The 16468-nt window shown below is 37.7% G+C and overlaps 1 long non-coding RNA gene across 2 annotated transcripts in view; it reads left to right on the top strand.

The window, feature by feature from the left end:
• LOC121490459 overlaps nt 1-16468 on the top strand; it is a 93888-nt gene that overhangs the window by 63044 nt on the left and 14376 nt on the right. Inside the window, exon 2 of one of the 2 annotated variants that reach the window (XR_005987686.1) lies at nt 15355-15415. The exons of the other annotated variant lie outside the window; for it this stretch is intronic. This is a non-coding gene — a long non-coding RNA (uncharacterized LOC121490459). The remainder of the gene's footprint in view (nt 1-15354; nt 15416-16468) is intronic. 2 annotated transcript variants of the gene reach the window in all.

Genomic DNA, 16468 nt, shown 5'->3' with positions numbered 1-16468 from the left:
CAGAATTACATAGCAAAAAAACTCAAACAATACAATTTTTTTAAATGGGCAGAGGATCTAAATAAATGTAAATTGATACAGTCACTATGGAAAACAGTATAAAGGTTCCTCAAAAAATTAAAAATAATGGGGATCCCTGGGTGGCGCAGCGGTTTGGCGCCTGCCTTTGGCCCGGGGCGCGATCCTGGAGACCCGGGATTGAATCCCACGTCGGGCTCCCGGAGCATGAAGCCTGCTTCTCCCTCTGCCTGTGTCTCTGCCTCTCTCTCTCTCTCTCTCTCTCTCTGTGACTATCATAAATAAATAAAAATTAAAAAAAAAAGAAAGAAATTTTTTAAAAAAAGGAGGTCTTGACATTTGTGACAATGTAAACAGAATGTGAAGACACTGTGTTAAGTGAAATAAGTCAGAGAACGACAAATACCATATGATTTCACTTTAGAATCTAAAATAAAAATGAGCTCATAGATACAGAGCACAGGTTTGGCTGTGGGAGCAAAATGGGTAAAAGGGTCAACAGGTATACCTTTCCAATTACAAAATTAATAAGTCATGGGGATATAATGTACAGCATGGTGACAATAGTTAATAATATGTATTATGTATTTGAAAGTTGCTAAGAGAGTAGATCTGAAAAGTTCTCATCACAGGAAAAAAATTATAACTATGTATGTTGACAAATCCTAACTAGATATTGTGGTGAACATTTTGCAACATATACAAATATCAAATCATTATATTGTACACCTGAAACTAAAAGAACATTATTTCAATTATACTCAATTTAAAAGTAAAAAGAAACCCAAACTTTGCTGCTGCCTCACATTCAAATTCCAGTTTCAGGTCTAGCATTGACTAATTATATGACTTTGAGTAAGTTATTTAACCTTTCTAAGACTTATTTTCCCAAGTCTTTAAAATAGAGAGTTGGTAATCATCTGTTAACACACCATTATAGATACATTTTTTTTTAAATGTTTATTTATTTATGATAGGAACACAGTGAGAGAGAGAGGCAGAGACACAGGCAGAGGGAGAAGCAGGCTCCATGCACCGGGAGCCCGACGTGGGATTCGATCCCGGATCTCCAGGATCGCGCCCTGGGCCAAAGGCAGGCGCCAAACCGCTGCGCCACCCAGGGATCCCCAGATACATTTATATAAATAAAATTATCTGTCTAAAATCCAAGACATATAACATGTGTTCAATAATTAGCTATTAAAGTTTTTGTAAGAAGAAATGTGTGGGAAATATCAGAAAGGGAGACAGAACATAAAGACTCCTAACTCTGGGAAACAAACTAGGGGTGATGGAAGGGGAGGAGGGCGGGGGGTGGGGGTGAATGGGTGACGGGCACTGAGGGGGGCACTTGACGGGATGAGCACTGGGTGTTATTCTGTATGTTGGTAAATTGAACACCAATAAAAAATAAATTTATTATTTAAAAAAATAATTAAAAATAAAGGGTTAAAAAAATGAAAAAAAAAGTTTTTGTAAAAGAACAAGATGCATTAGCAGACATTTTACCTCACTAAATATTTTGTAACTTCATAAATACATTTTGACTCTACATCCTACAGTGCCTAAAAATCTGCCTACATATTAGAAATTCAAGGCATATACTGAGTGAATAGAAATAATGTCAGTGTTTCAGGACCAGATTATTCTCCTTTGTTCTCCCTTCCTTGAGTAGCCCTTCTGGCAATAGTATTTACCCTTCTTGTGTTCATGGCATTAAAAAAAAAAAAAACAGGAGTTTTTAGCAGAACATATTAAGAGATTAAATTCCTTCCATCCATCCATCCATCCATCCATCCATCAATCAATAAAATGCACATTACAAAAATTCTTACCACACAAAGGCCTGTGCTATGCAGAATTTTGGTCCCCATTATCTCTGTCCTATGGTGTTTCTCTCATGATTGTTATATTATATGAAAAATAGGATTTTGCAGATATAACTAAGGTTACTAATCAGTTGATCTTAAAATGGTAAGATTATCCTAGATCATTTGGGTGGGCCCAGTATACTCACATGGGCCCTCAAAAGCAAAAGAGGAAGGCACAGAGATTTCATTCATGAGAAGAACTCGATGAACCATTGCTTGCCTGCAGAGGGAGGAGGCCAGGTGAAAGGCATAACAAAAAAATGAATTCTTCCAACACTGAGGGAGTGTGGAAGATCCTGATCTCTACATAAGAACCATAGCTACATATCTACAGAAGATACCTTGATTTCATCTTAGTAAGACACCAAATAAAAAATCCAACAAGGGTGCCTGAGTGGCTTAGTTGGTTAAATGTTTGACTCTTGACCTTGGCTCAGGTCATGATCTTAGGGTCATGAGATTGAGTCCCATGTTGGGCTCTATGCAGAGTGTGGAGCCTGGTTAAGATCCTCTCTTCTTCTCCCTCTGCCCCATGCCACTCATGCTCTCTCTCTAAAAGAAAAAGAAGAAGAAGAAGAAGAAGAAGAAGAAGAAGAAGAAGAAGAAGAAGAAGAAGAAGAAGAAGAAAGAAAAGAAAAGAAAAAAATCCAACCATACTGTGTTGCACTTTTGACCTATAGAACTATGAGATAAATAGTAGTGGTGTTTTAAGCCACTAAGTTTGTAGTAATTTGTATAATCTGTGATGAAGCACTAGAAAGCAAATGTAGGGCCAATGTGAGAATTAAATAGTACATGTAAAAAGTCACTGTAATTAATTCAAAGCTTTGCAAATATCTTTTGTGTACTAGGGTATTCCAGAGAAGCACAACCAATAGAAAATTGTATAAATCTATCGTAAGGTATCAACTCACATAATCATGGAGGGTGAAGAGTCCTATGATCTGCTGCCTGAAATCTAGAGACCCAGAAAGGCCTATAATGTAGTTTGAAGGCTTGAGAGCCAGAGGGCTGATGGTATAGATTCCAGTCCAAGTCTAAAGCCTAAGAATCAGGAGTACCGAAGGCAGATCAGTGTTGCAGCTCAAGCCATCAAGTGGAAGGCAAATTCAACCTTTCTGTATTCAGGTTCTATTCAGGTTCTTTTTTATTTTTTAAAAATATTTTATTTATTTATTCATGAGAGACAGAGAGAGAGAGGCAGAGACACAGGCTGAGGGAGAAGCAGGCTCCATGCAGGGAGCCTGATGTGGGACTTGATCCTAGGATTCCAGGATCACGCTCTGGGCTGAAGGCAGGCACTAAACCATTGAGCCACCCAAGGGATCCCATCTATTCAGGTTCTTAACATACTGGATGTTCACCACATTGGAAAGGCCCATCTTCTTTACTCAGTCCCCCAACTCAAAAGCCATTTTTTTCCAGACACTCTTACAGACACACCCAGGTATAATGTTTAACCAGATATCTGAGCTTCTTATGATCCAGCCTAGTTGACACACAAAATAAAATGTCATACTTTGTTTTTGATGTGATCATTTTTTCCCATTACTAGAAATTCCCTATGTCTCTGATTTCCAGGGGGTTTGTAGTCATTGGCTTTTGTTTTTAAGGTTTTTTCCACAGCTTTATTAGGGAATTATTGACAAATAAATTTACAATATAGTTAAAGTATACAACATGATGATTTGATATAGGTATACACTTCGGAATGATTACCACAAATCAAGTTGATTAATACATCCATCACCTTGCATACTTTGTGTATGTGTGTGAGAATGCTTAAGATCTACTCTTAGGGGACCCCCGGATGGCTCAGCGGTTGAGTGTTGGCCTTTGGCTCAGGATGTGATCCTGGAGTCTAGGATTGAGTCCCACATCGGGCTCCTGGCATGGATCCTGGTTTCTCCTCCCTCTGCCTGTGTCTCTACCTATCTATCTCTCTGTGTCTCTTATGCATAAGTAAATGAAATCTTTTAAAAAATCTACTCTTAGAAAATTTTGAGTCCACAACACAACATTATTAAGGCAATGAATAGGCTGTCCATGAATTCCTCAGAATTTATTCATCTTATAACTGAAAGTTTATACCCCTTGACCTCTAAAATCAGGAACAAGACAAGGATATCCACTCTTGTCACTACTATTCAATATAGTACTAAAAGTCCTAGCTAGAGCTATAGGCAAGAAAAAGAAATAAAAGCCATCCAAAATTTGAAAGAAAGAAGTAAAATTGTCTCTCTTTATAGGTGACATGATCTTATATAGAGATAATCCTAAAGACTCCACCAAAAAGCTGTTAGAACTAATAAATTCAGTGAAGTTGTAGGATACAATATCAACATACAAAAAATCACTTTCTCTGTACTAACAAGGAACTATGTAAAAAAGAAATTAAGAAAATCCCATTAACAATAGCACCAACAATAATAAAATATTTAGGAAGACAATCAAGGAGGCGAAAGGTTGGTAAACATTGAAGAAAGACTGAAAACTATAAAACACTGATGTAAGATGCTGAAGGAGACACAAATGAGAATGGGAAGGCATCTGTACCCGGTTGGTTGGTTTTAACCCAAGAAGCATCTTTAAGAAAGTTACCATTTGGGGGATCCCTGGGTGGCTCAGCGGTTTAGCGCCTGCCTTCGGCCCAGGGTGTGATCCTGGAGATCCAAGATCGAGTCCCACATCGGACTCCTCCATGGAGCCTGCTTCTCCCTCTGCCTGTGTCTCTGCCTCTCTCTCTCCCTGTGTCTCTCACAAATAAATAAATTTTTAAAAATCTTAAAAAAAAAAAAGAAAGTTGCCATTTGATAATCCTCTTTATCTGAAAAAACTTTGTTAACTTCTCTCAGGGAAAACTGACAATGTATGTATGACTCACTAGGTCCATCTAAGTCCATGTTCCTGCTGCAAGGTGAGCTCCTGGACCTCTTCTGACGGCCTATTTTGGCTGCTGTTCCCCTTAAGACTCTGCATTCTTCCATTTCTAATTACTCTGTAGGTAAGATCGGTTCACCCATCTGTAATTCCACATTGGCTCTGGGGTTGCCTATGCCCCTGCTGCCCCCTTTTTGGCCCCACATGGTAACAAATGCCAGATTGCTCCATCATCCTTTTTCTCCTTTGTCTCTCTGAGGGCTTCTCACTGTCTGTGGCCATATTAGCCTGGAGGCTTCATTCCATTTGCTCATTCAACCAACTAGGATGTAAGCAGAAACAGTCTAATTTTGAGCTAAAACACAGAGATTGGTTCTTTGTCAGGTACCATTTCATATATTCCCCTCTCCCTATGAAGACATATCAAAAAGAAGGGTCTTACCGAAGAGAAAAACACAAGATCTGTGGCTTTTCCCTATCACTTGTACTCCTATTTTTTAAAACACCATATTTCATTTCTTACATCATCTGTCTCTCAAGCTTTCTCCAAAAATAAAAATCCTTCTTTATTAAAATATTTTCCATTTCCCTCTATGATTTTCCAGTAATTAGATATCATAATGAAAGGCATAATTTTTGCCTGTGGTAATATAGCACACACAATTACCTCGAAAACTGAGAACTTGCCCTGATTGTCATTAAGAGTGTTCTTAGTTACAAAGCAATTTGGGGTTGTAAATATTGCCAGGGTGTTTTTGTCTGTATTCTGGCTCAACTAAGTATGCAGAGCATAGAGTAGTTGGGAGCTCACACTCTGAAAATCAACCACCTCAGTTTTATGTTTCAGCTCTGAGTTATTGGCCATGACTTTGCACCAGCTATTCAATTCTCTAAGCCTCATATTTTTCATCTGTAAAATTCATCCACTCATTACACATACTTATTGAGTTCCCACAATTTTCATTATCATTATAATTATTGTCATTCTTTTCAGACTCACATGAGATACTGGTGTCACTGTGTTTAACTAAAATGATCACAGAAGATTCAAGTGGTTGGCATAAAACATAAACAACAAAGCCATAGCTCAGATGGCAAGACTAAGATCAATCTGAGGGCAGCGTGCCTTCTTTCAATATTACATCATAAGCACTCTGTGCTTATGAGCTTGGTAGTGTTTTTCAAAATGTTTAGTGTTTATAGATTATGCCCCCTCTTCCTTGCCTTGAAGTCAGGGACTGTATTATACATCTCTTTATTTCCAGCTCTTGCTAAAATACTATGTATACTATGGTAGAGCTTAATGAATCGTTTTTAAGTGAGTAAATGAATGAATGAATAATGAAGCATTTATTGTAAGAGATAGGAAAACAATTGGAGAAAATAAGAAGACAATTAGAGAAAAATATCAGACAGCTTCTAAAATTTAAGTTCATGATAAAAATACTCATGTTCTTTTCAACATTTGAGGATATGTCATTGTGATTGAATTAGTTTATTTTTTGTTGATTCCATCTTAGAATTGCTGTCTACTCATAACCTAGAGGGAAATACCTTAATCTAACAATTAATTCAAATTTATAATGTAGAGCTCTGTATATTACTAAATTCTATTAAATATTAACCCTTGAGACTCTGTCACCCAATCTTTTCCTTCGATTCTATAGATAATATTTTGGTTTTGAAAATTTTTTTCTGCTGACAATAATGTATCTTGATACTTTCTTTCATTGCTTTTGTATACTTTATGGTCTAGGTAATACATATTTTATAAGAAAATGACAAATTTAAACTTTCAAATGTCTGTTTTGACAGTCTATGCTGTATTTCATTCAAGTTCACTAAAACTAAATTTAAAGCTTCCTAAAAGTTTCCTATATTATATAAGATGTCAATATCTATTTTTTCACCTGGCAAAAATAAAATTGGATATTCATATAATTAAACAATCTAAGCCTGGGTATTCATATAATTCAATAATCTTAACTCTGTATATATCCTGCCTGCTGTTAAAATAAGTCAGTTATTTTAGTTCCTCTAGTTAAAGTGACAATATGATATATTGCTCTTATGATTTTTTCACATAATCAAGCAAAGATATCACCTATTTTGACGCATAGAAAAACTCTATAGCTTTGTTCTCCATTAATTTTACATCAGACTGCACATTCTACCTCTATAGGACTTTGACCCAACTAATAGAATAAAGACTCAAAATTATAGGCCATACTATTTTACCAGGATTTCTTATTATAATAGAATAGCTTTATGAGAAAAGAAAGTAATGGAATAGAAAATTAGTCATTCTTTGCACATAAACTTTTAGCAATACATAAAAAATAATTTCCACCAGAACTCACAAGACTTGCATTGAACCCAAGCTAACATGGTGGGTACAGTCTCTCATAATACCTGTAACCCCCTTGTGCTTAGCCCTTTTCATGTCAATAACTGTGAGCCTGTTGAGGACACCATGTGCAATTTATTGTTGTACACTGTAATCCAACAAAGTGTATAACACATAAAAAGTGCTTCATAAATATTTGCGATACAAATGTCCATTAGTTCTTCCACAGCACATTTTCCCTCTCTCTGGAAATTTGTGATCTCCTTCTGTGCCCCATAACTTAGCAAATTTACCAAAACCTAAAGAGAAGACTACTAAAAAAACAGACATGGAGCCTAACAGCCATGTGATCACTGAGAGAGATAAACTCAAACCTCAGCACACTTGTTATAATAGTTTCAGAGTCACCCAGATCTTGGCTTTGAGACTGAAATATATATGCTGGAGAAAGACTGAAGCCTAATAACTAAAACTGTAAAATCACAAATCTAGATACTGTCCTTTTCTTCCCTATAGTGCAAAGCTTTGAATTAATTTAACTCAACTTTCTCCAGTCCTCCAGTCTTTTAAAGCCAAGAGGCCAATGGGGACACAAAGAAAGTTATTAAGAATACATTCAAAGAAATATCTTAGTCTAGATGCCCTGAGCATAGCAAGCATTTATGCTCTAAGATTGAGTTCCAACTATAGACTAAATATGTCCCTCAAAAATTCATATGTTGAAACTTCATGCCCAGTGTGATGGTATTTGTGGAGGTGGGACCACAAGCCATAGGCTAGAACCTTCATGAATGGGATTAGTACTCAGAGAAAGGGTCCTTCATCCCTTCCATCACATGAGGACACAGTGAAAAGACAGTGGTCTATGATCCAATTTACAAGCCCTCACCAAACAATGAATCTGCTGGTGACTTGATTTTGCACTTATCAGCCTCTCTAACAGCGAAATATAAATTTCTGTTATTACAAGCCACCTGGTCTATGGTGCTATACATATATGTATGTGACCTTATTTTTACATTCATCATATACTTTGATATTTAAAATGTTATACACACTAGAAAGGTCACTTAGATTATTTAGAACAGATTGGATCTTATGAAAACTTTTTTCCTTAACAGCAATCAGAAATAATGAACAACAACAACAAAACATAACAATGGCCTGTTCTCTTATTACAATGGAGGGATTGGAATCTCTGTCAACCATAATAATTATAATAAAAATGAATCATGTTTGGGAGCCTGGGTGGCTCAGTGGGTTAAGCACCTGCCTTCAGCTCAGGTCATGATCCCAGGGTACAGGGATCGAGCCCCACGTTGGGCTCCCTGCTCAGCGGGGAGTCTGCTTCTCCCACTCCCTCTGCCCCTGCATGAGCTTGAGTTCTCTTTCTTTTTCTCCCTCCCTCAATAAATAAAATATTTAAAAAATCAATCATCTCATTTATTATAGTCTGGAGCTAAATAATCTACACATAGATTGGAGAAATTATATCTCATGCTTCCATTTTCAAGAGCAAACTGTATCTTCATGGGGACAAGCCTCAAGGGAGGTGATGTGACATCCTCAGTGTAATAGTCAGACAATGACTGCTCTCAAATATGCTGTAAAGAGAATCCTCACTCAAAGTGAAAGCAAAGAGAGAATGGCAAATTCCGTATTATCTCACTTATATGTGTAATCTAAAAACAACAAGCTCCTAGACACAAAGAAGTTTAGTGATTGCCAGGGGTTGGCAAAATGAGTAAAGGTAGTCAAAAGTACAATCTTCCAGTTACAACATAAATAAGTTCTGGGGATATAATGGTCTTCTCCCTTTTTGGGCATTATTTGTTCCAATGGGTAATTCTCTCAAAAAGATCTAAGATGGCCCAGACCAGCTCCTTTCTGGGGACACACAGAGTTCACTCTCTGTATAGTCCTCTAATTTGTCCTCTGACACAGGGTATTTCTGCCAGATTCTCCTCTAGAGACAAATTTTGGGGCATAGCTTTGCATTGCTTGGTACATTCCCCTCAAAAACTCTAAGGAACCTAATTCGATTATTCTGTTTCCTCCAAAGTTCCTTATGTGCTCTCCCCTCTTGTATGGAGGAGGAAGAAGGTGACAGCAAAACACTGTATGGCAACACCTCTCTCCCTAAAAAAGCCTTCTCATCCAAAAAAGTTTCCCTTCTCAACTTCCTTGGCCTTAAGGGATTTTAATATCTGAATGTACCTTTAGGTAATATTGAGATCTCAAAATTGAAAACTAAAATTTGTGAACTTCCTTGACCAGCTGATCTATCATCTTTTCTTTGTGTTACTCTCAGTCTTTGGGACCTTTAGCCCAAAATAAAATACAAAGAGTCCCATTTTGCCATTCTATTTTATATTGTTTCAGCACTAGTTCTCCTTCTTGCTGTTTGCCAGAGAATACCACCAACCTTGCCCTGAGTCACACTATCACTGATGAGTATTTGGGATGAAAATGTGCCTTTCAGAAATGGTGCCATCCCCATTCCAATCAACTCTTATGGAAGTCTAATCTACCTCTCAATGATACTGGACCCAATTAAGTATCCATCATAGGTGTCTCAGACACCTCTGGGGATGATAAAAACATAAGGAGAAAGCCATCCTAGAGTAGATATAAACCCAACCAAGAGCTGATGTAAATGGAATCAGCTGGCGACTATCCAATTTATATTTTTAGCACCTAGCATATGGCTGGCATAGAGTAGCTACTCAAAATGTTGTAGTTCACTTCTCTACTGAACCTCATTTTTCAAAGGAAGAAACAATATCAAAATTTTGCCCCCTTTCTCCAATCACTTTGGAGAGAAAAATCATGAGATATTGCAAATGTAAGAGCCTTGTATCACCTCTGCATCTGTACATGTATTCCACCCAGGAAAATTTCATGAAACTAAATTATCTCATGGAATGGGTTAAATGCTAATTTTGAAAACGGTGAAATTGGAATTTACTTCAATCATGTGAAGAATTCATAGATGAGAATATATTCATTTAATACCAGAAAATAAGAGACTAGAGTGGTAACACTCCTTACCCAAGGCCAAGCAAATCAGAGGCAGAGGGGGTTAGTCAGTTCTTCCTAGGTCTCCTCGATCCAGCACATAAAACAATGAGGGAAGCATGATAAAACAGTCTTTATTCCAACTTTAGGAGAAAGGCTAAGAAGTAAGGCTGAAGCCCTGGTGATCCACTCTCCTTCTGATAAACATTGCTATCTATCAAGGCACCCATGAGCATAACTCCTTTCTGAGACAACAATGCAATCTGTTTTCATCAAAGAAAGAAAGAAAAGATTGCCAGGGATTTGTACATAACTCAGTATAGCAAGACATTTGCTGGGCCTTTGCAGCAATGCCATTTTACTTATAAACAGTTTAGAGGAGGAATATTTATGGCCCTTCGACCTCTCCCACTGGCCCTGAAAGAAATTGGATTTCCAACCAAATCCATTTACAAGGAGAGTGCTATTCATTCTAATAAAACCACATGGTAAGTACATTAAGTAGGAAAAAAATGTCTTTTGATGAACAGAGACATTATACCCACAGGAGTGGCAGCAACCTCAGTGAAAGTTAAGCTTGGCTGCTTCTGGTCTCGCTTGAAATTTTTCCAACTCTTGAAACATGGCAATACTATACAGACTGCTTCAGAGTTGTACAAGTTCAATTAAGCAATGGACCCAGTTTCAATCTTGATACTCGGGGTGTGAGACAATATGTATGAAGAAGAAATACACCATGGACTCCTTAAGAGGGACTGCAACTTCTAATCTATATATTTATAGCTCCAGCACCAAAATTAACAAGAAATGAGTACCTTTGAGAAATATTTTATCTGTTTGGAGAGAAAAGACCAGCATATGCAATGTAGAATATTGTAAAATTAAACACAATTGGGAGTTAAAAACAGACCATTGGGGTGCCTGATGGCCTCAGTTGGTAGAACATGCAACTCTTGATCTCCAGGTTGTGAGTTTGAGCCCCACACTGGGTGCAGAGATTACTCAAAAAAAAAAAAAAAAAGACTGTCAACTCTTAGAGTAGTTTGAGCAAAGTCAGTGAACTTCCTTATAGCATGACAGTGAGAACTGTGAAAAGAATATAAATTCAAAAGTTTGGAAGAAATATTGACTAAGCTAAGAAACTGGTAAGTAAAGGGCACCTAGGTGGTTCAGTTGGTTAAGCTGTTGCCTTTGGCTCAGGTCATGATCTCAGGGTCCTGGGATGGAGCCTGGGATAGAGCAACCTGCTCAGTGGAGAGTCTGCTTCTCTCTTCCCCTTTACCCTGTTCATGCACTCTCTTCTCTCTTTCTCTCTCTCTTGTGCACATGTGCGTGCACACTCTCTCTCAAATAAATAAATAAAAATCTAAAAAAAGAAATTGATAAGTGAGAAAAAAAAGGGTACTAATAATTACATCCTTGTTCTCTACAGAATTCATGAATTATGGAGACATTCACTGTGATGTGGAAAACAGAAGAAGAATTGGGAGGAAATATGTTGGGTTAATTTAGATGTGCTGAGTTTGAATGTTCTATGGGGTATTCCAAAATATCCAGCAGTGGTCTGGTAACATATATGAAGTCCAATATGTGTATGCTAGAGGAAAGAGCTCACAGTTGCTAAGGTATTAAGATGAGCTCTAAAAATTTAAATCTTTGCTTTTTGTTTTTCAGATTATATAAGTTATTCTCTTGTGACTGCACCAAATTTTAACCTTGTTTTTAAAGAAAGATGTGTTACATTTCACAATACACAGAATTAATACAGCAATAATTCATATATTGCTTAAGGAAAGGCATTCTAAATTCTACCCAATTGTCCAACCATCTGTAAATGCCTCTTCAAATTCATTTTTAGTTATCTCTGGCAAGACTTTTGGAGTAAAGTCCTTAAAAGGAATGAAAACTGGCCAGGTAGCATATAAATCTAGGTTTTCCAACTTGGGAAATGGCAAGATTCCATTTTATTGTGCTTGCTGATTTAGGGGCTATTATACTCTGGACCTGGGGTCTCTCATCCAAGTACTAGGCAGCAGAGTCTAGGTAGTGATATTTCTGCTGAGTGAGCCACAAGCAGCCCCAGAAATAAAGAATATAATTAAAACAAAGAGACAAGCAACACACACACACACACACACACACACACACACACATATATACACACACACAAACACACACAGATTTCAACCTTTAGTGACTAGGTTGTAAGTGGTCATGGAAAGTTCCAGCTAAGCTTGGAGAAGACGGGGGAAAATATCATACATCAGGCAGAAGATGGGACTGTGAGAATACATGGCAATAAGTAGTTGCTTCTTTATCTTATACAAAAGTCCCTCAATTTCCCTAGGTGCTAGAAACCAAAACCATGTTCCTGGCTGGTCAACAAAATGAAAGAACAAGTCTACATGTGAGAATTTGAGAGAAAAATTCTAGTTTTTCTCTATAAATATAAGCAATTGATGAACTAGATTAAGCAGGATGAGTTGGGGCAGCAGCTACTAAGTATCTTGAGAAATACCAACATATAAGACATGTCCAAAAATAAGATGCCTACAGAGGTATTCCAGATGGAGAAAATAGGACTTAACTGAAATTAAAATAATAAAATACAGGTTAAAAAGAAGCCTTAGGGAACTGGATTTAATTTATGGATAAGAAAGAGTGCTATGTTATTAAAATATTATTTGTATATAATTAATGCAACAAGACCATAATTTAGTGTGTGAAGAAAAGGATGGTACTGGAGGGCTGTTTGTGCAGAAAATAAAATGACAAGATGAATCTTCCCTATTTCAAAAGGAAAGAAGAGGAACATAGGTTCCTCCAGTTCTGGGGATATCGGAGAAATATCTTTTTTAACTAACTTCCTTCCTTCCTTCCTTCCTTCCTTCCTTTCTTCCTTTCTTCCCTCCCTCCCTCCCTCTGTTCTTTTTGAGAAAGAAAGTACACATGCAAGGGAGCACAGGGGAGGGGCAGTAGAGGAGGACAAAGCAAAACTTAAGCAGGCTCCATGCCCAGCCCAAGCCTGACATGGGGCTGGATCTCATGACCCTGATAACAACCAGAGCTGAAATCAAGAGCCGATGTTAAACTGATGGAGTCACCCAGGTGCTCCCAGAGAAACATTTTTTAGTTCAAGTGCTTGGATATATCAAAGTTTAAACAAGCATTATTTATGATAATGTATAAAACCCATGATTCTTGGCAAATGGAATGTCAGATGCTAGCTCAATGAATCTGGAAGCGTTGGTACCAAGGGATGTGGAAGATGTTTGTGTTATACAACAGGGAAATGAGAAAGAATATTTGAAAACAACCAAGACTCTTGAAGATTGAAATGAGTTATTGATAGGAGTAAGGATGGAACTTTATTTCTCTTCTTATGGAGAAGTAGGGAGGCCATTGGTCAATGTCAAATGTTCAGATATGGGTCAATATGTTTTTCTACAAGGTCTCAATAAGCCAATAAAGCAACATAACCCTGTGTTCCGGGAAGAGGGTGGAATTATTGAATTTGGATACCCATTTCTTTCTCCCACTCAATGATACTATATAAACTAGAAAAATAAAGCGATAAAGTGACCTGGTGGGCAAAGATGGCATTCAAAATATTTTTTAGCCTATATATCATGGACCCCAACCAGTCAGAAAAGGCCAATAAGAATGCACATAAGCCACACCCATATCAGTGAGGACCAGCAGAATTTCTACCCTGCATATGAATTTGATTTGCTTTTTAAAGTCACTATGAATGGATGAGACAGTTAATATGCTTCTAAAGGAGCTTCTGCTTCTAAGGAAACTAAGTAAACTGTGCTGCCACATTATTTACTCTATTACTATACTTTGGAAACTTCATGTTAATAGGATTGTGCAACAGCAGAATTCTTCCCAGATCAATGACAACAAATCTGCTGCCAGGTCCTGACAAATACATCTCTGAAACTTTTGCTCATTCCTTATATCTTTATTTGCATTTTTCCCACTGTCATTACTTCCTTGGACTTTTCTACTCGTATCCAGCTGATTTTTCTATCTACATTTCTTATCTCTTCTGTCCAGCCTTCATACTGCCACCAGAAAATAGTGCTAAAATTATTAGTGATCTACATAAAAAATAATTAGTCATTTTCTAAAAATAAAATGCACATTTTTCTTCATGGTACTCAAAACTTACTTCTTTTTTTAAAAAAAGACTTTATTTATTTATTCATGAGAGACATAGAAAGAGAGAGGCAGAAACATAGGCAGAGGGAGAAGCAGGCTCCAAGCAGGCAGCCTGATATGGGACTCGATCCCAGCACTCCAGGATCATACCCTAAGCTGAAGGCAGACGCGCCCAACTGCTAAGCCACCCCAGGGTTCCCTCAAAACTTATTTCAAAATTGGTCCCAACCAATCTTTTTCATGTGCAACCTTTATTGCTACTCCATTCTCCATCTCCCCAAAGCCCAATCATCTTTCCCAGATTGAGATCTGGATATATCCTAGCTCTCCAAAGACTACTTCCTTATACATTCATGTAATCTTGATGTTGACTTATGGTTCCCGCCCTTAGATATTTTTGAAGCTTCATGACAGTTCTACATTATTTACTTCCCCTTCCTGTAAAAAGATTATTCTTTCCTGCCATACAGACAATCAGACTTGGCTGTGTGACTTATTTGGCCAATGAAGGTGAGCAGAAGAAATATTTCTTTGCAGAAACTTTAGAAGCTGGGACATCATTTCTGAATCACTCTTTCCTTTGCTATGAGACTAGCATGTTACAATCTGGGTGTGCTCCCTCAGCTTAGATGGCATAATAAAACTATGTGGAACAGGGTTGCAGTGGACCCACATACAACATGAAGCCGATGCTAGACTGACTTTGCAAGTTATGCAGCAAAAGCAACTGATGCAGTGATCTCATTAAATAAAGTCCAAGTATCACTCCCCTGGCTGTGGCAATTCAAAGAGCTCCCTAGCTTCTAAGGCCTTCCCTCCTCTTACTTAATCCTCTCTGCCTTCACTCCAATGAGTGCGACCTGGATTATGTCCCATGTAAAACCTAGACCCGAAGCCCAGCCCCTCATAGTTGTCTGGGACAAATCTAATCATACATTCAGTAGTCCATGAGTTCGGTGACATTCAGGAAGACTTGGATGGCTGAGAGATTGAATTAACATTTCACAGTGCACAGTCTTCTGTTAACATTTTTCAGCTTCTCCTACTCCACAGCCTTCCAAAACCTTGCTGCAACTCAGGACCCTCTCTACCCCAACAATGCTTCCCTGAGAAGGTAAGTCAGCACCATGCTCCTATGGCATCTCTGACTGGGCATAGCCCCACAGAGCAGCTTGTCTTCCCCCCACATCTATTCCCATCATTTATTGAAACCAAAATTTCATTTGCTATGAAGTCATATTTTAATGCTATCACTACTAATGTCCTGCCCTAGGAGATAATACCTAACATCCTATCAGACTTTTCCATTGTAAAAGCACTTTCAAGTCCATTATCTTATTATATCATCTCTATTTCCCTCAATCTCTGTGAAGGCAAGTGCCACAATGTATATATTAGATGGAGTCTGTAGCTCTCAGAACAGTACCCACCACATCGTGGATGCTCAGCCATTATCTGTGGGCGAATGATGAATAAATGAAAGCATGAACATAGCTATTATGCAGCAATCCAAGGATCATATCTTATAGGGACAGAACTGGGGTTTCAGGTCAGGTCCCTATGGCCTAACTGCACTGTGCTTCTTCCATGGACTTACAGTCTGTTCACTATGGAGTGGGTGCAGAGAGAGGTAAAGTGTGCACAGTCTAATGATTTCAAAGAGAGGGTGAAAGTACCACACATGAATTAGACTACAAGGTTTTTAAGGTTTCTTCCTATCTTCAATTTTAATGAGAAATCTAAGAATACTCCAAGAGTTGCTATAAGTATCTATAAAATGAATTTTTCCTCTAGAGCTTATTTTGTTTACATACATGAAACTGTGTGAATGCAGATCAAATAAATTCATCATACCTGGGTATTCAAAAGGGACAATCTAAATTGAGATGTCAAAGTCATAAATTCTCCCAGCAAACGCTCCTTTCTTTACTCTACAATGATAGACGACAAGTTGTTTCTATCTGTTAAATAATTCATTCTCTTCAGTGTTTACAAACATGAGAAGGATTTACACTTTCATAATTACAGTAAACCTTTCATTTTGAAAGCCTAGAATCAGTTTCTATAAATGCATAGGTTTATTATTCTCTAGCTGCTATTGTCACAAAGTGAACAGAATCATCATTCTCTCTTAGAAACACATAATTTGGAGTCCTTCAACCCATGT

Source organism: Vulpes lagopus, chromosome 5 (assembly GCF_018345385.1).
Source record: "Vulpes lagopus strain Blue_001 chromosome 5, ASM1834538v1, whole genome shotgun sequence".
Classification (NCBI taxonomy): Eukaryota; Metazoa; Chordata; class Mammalia; order Carnivora; family Canidae; genus Vulpes; species Vulpes lagopus.
This window is presented reverse-complemented; position numbering and strand designations above follow the sequence as displayed.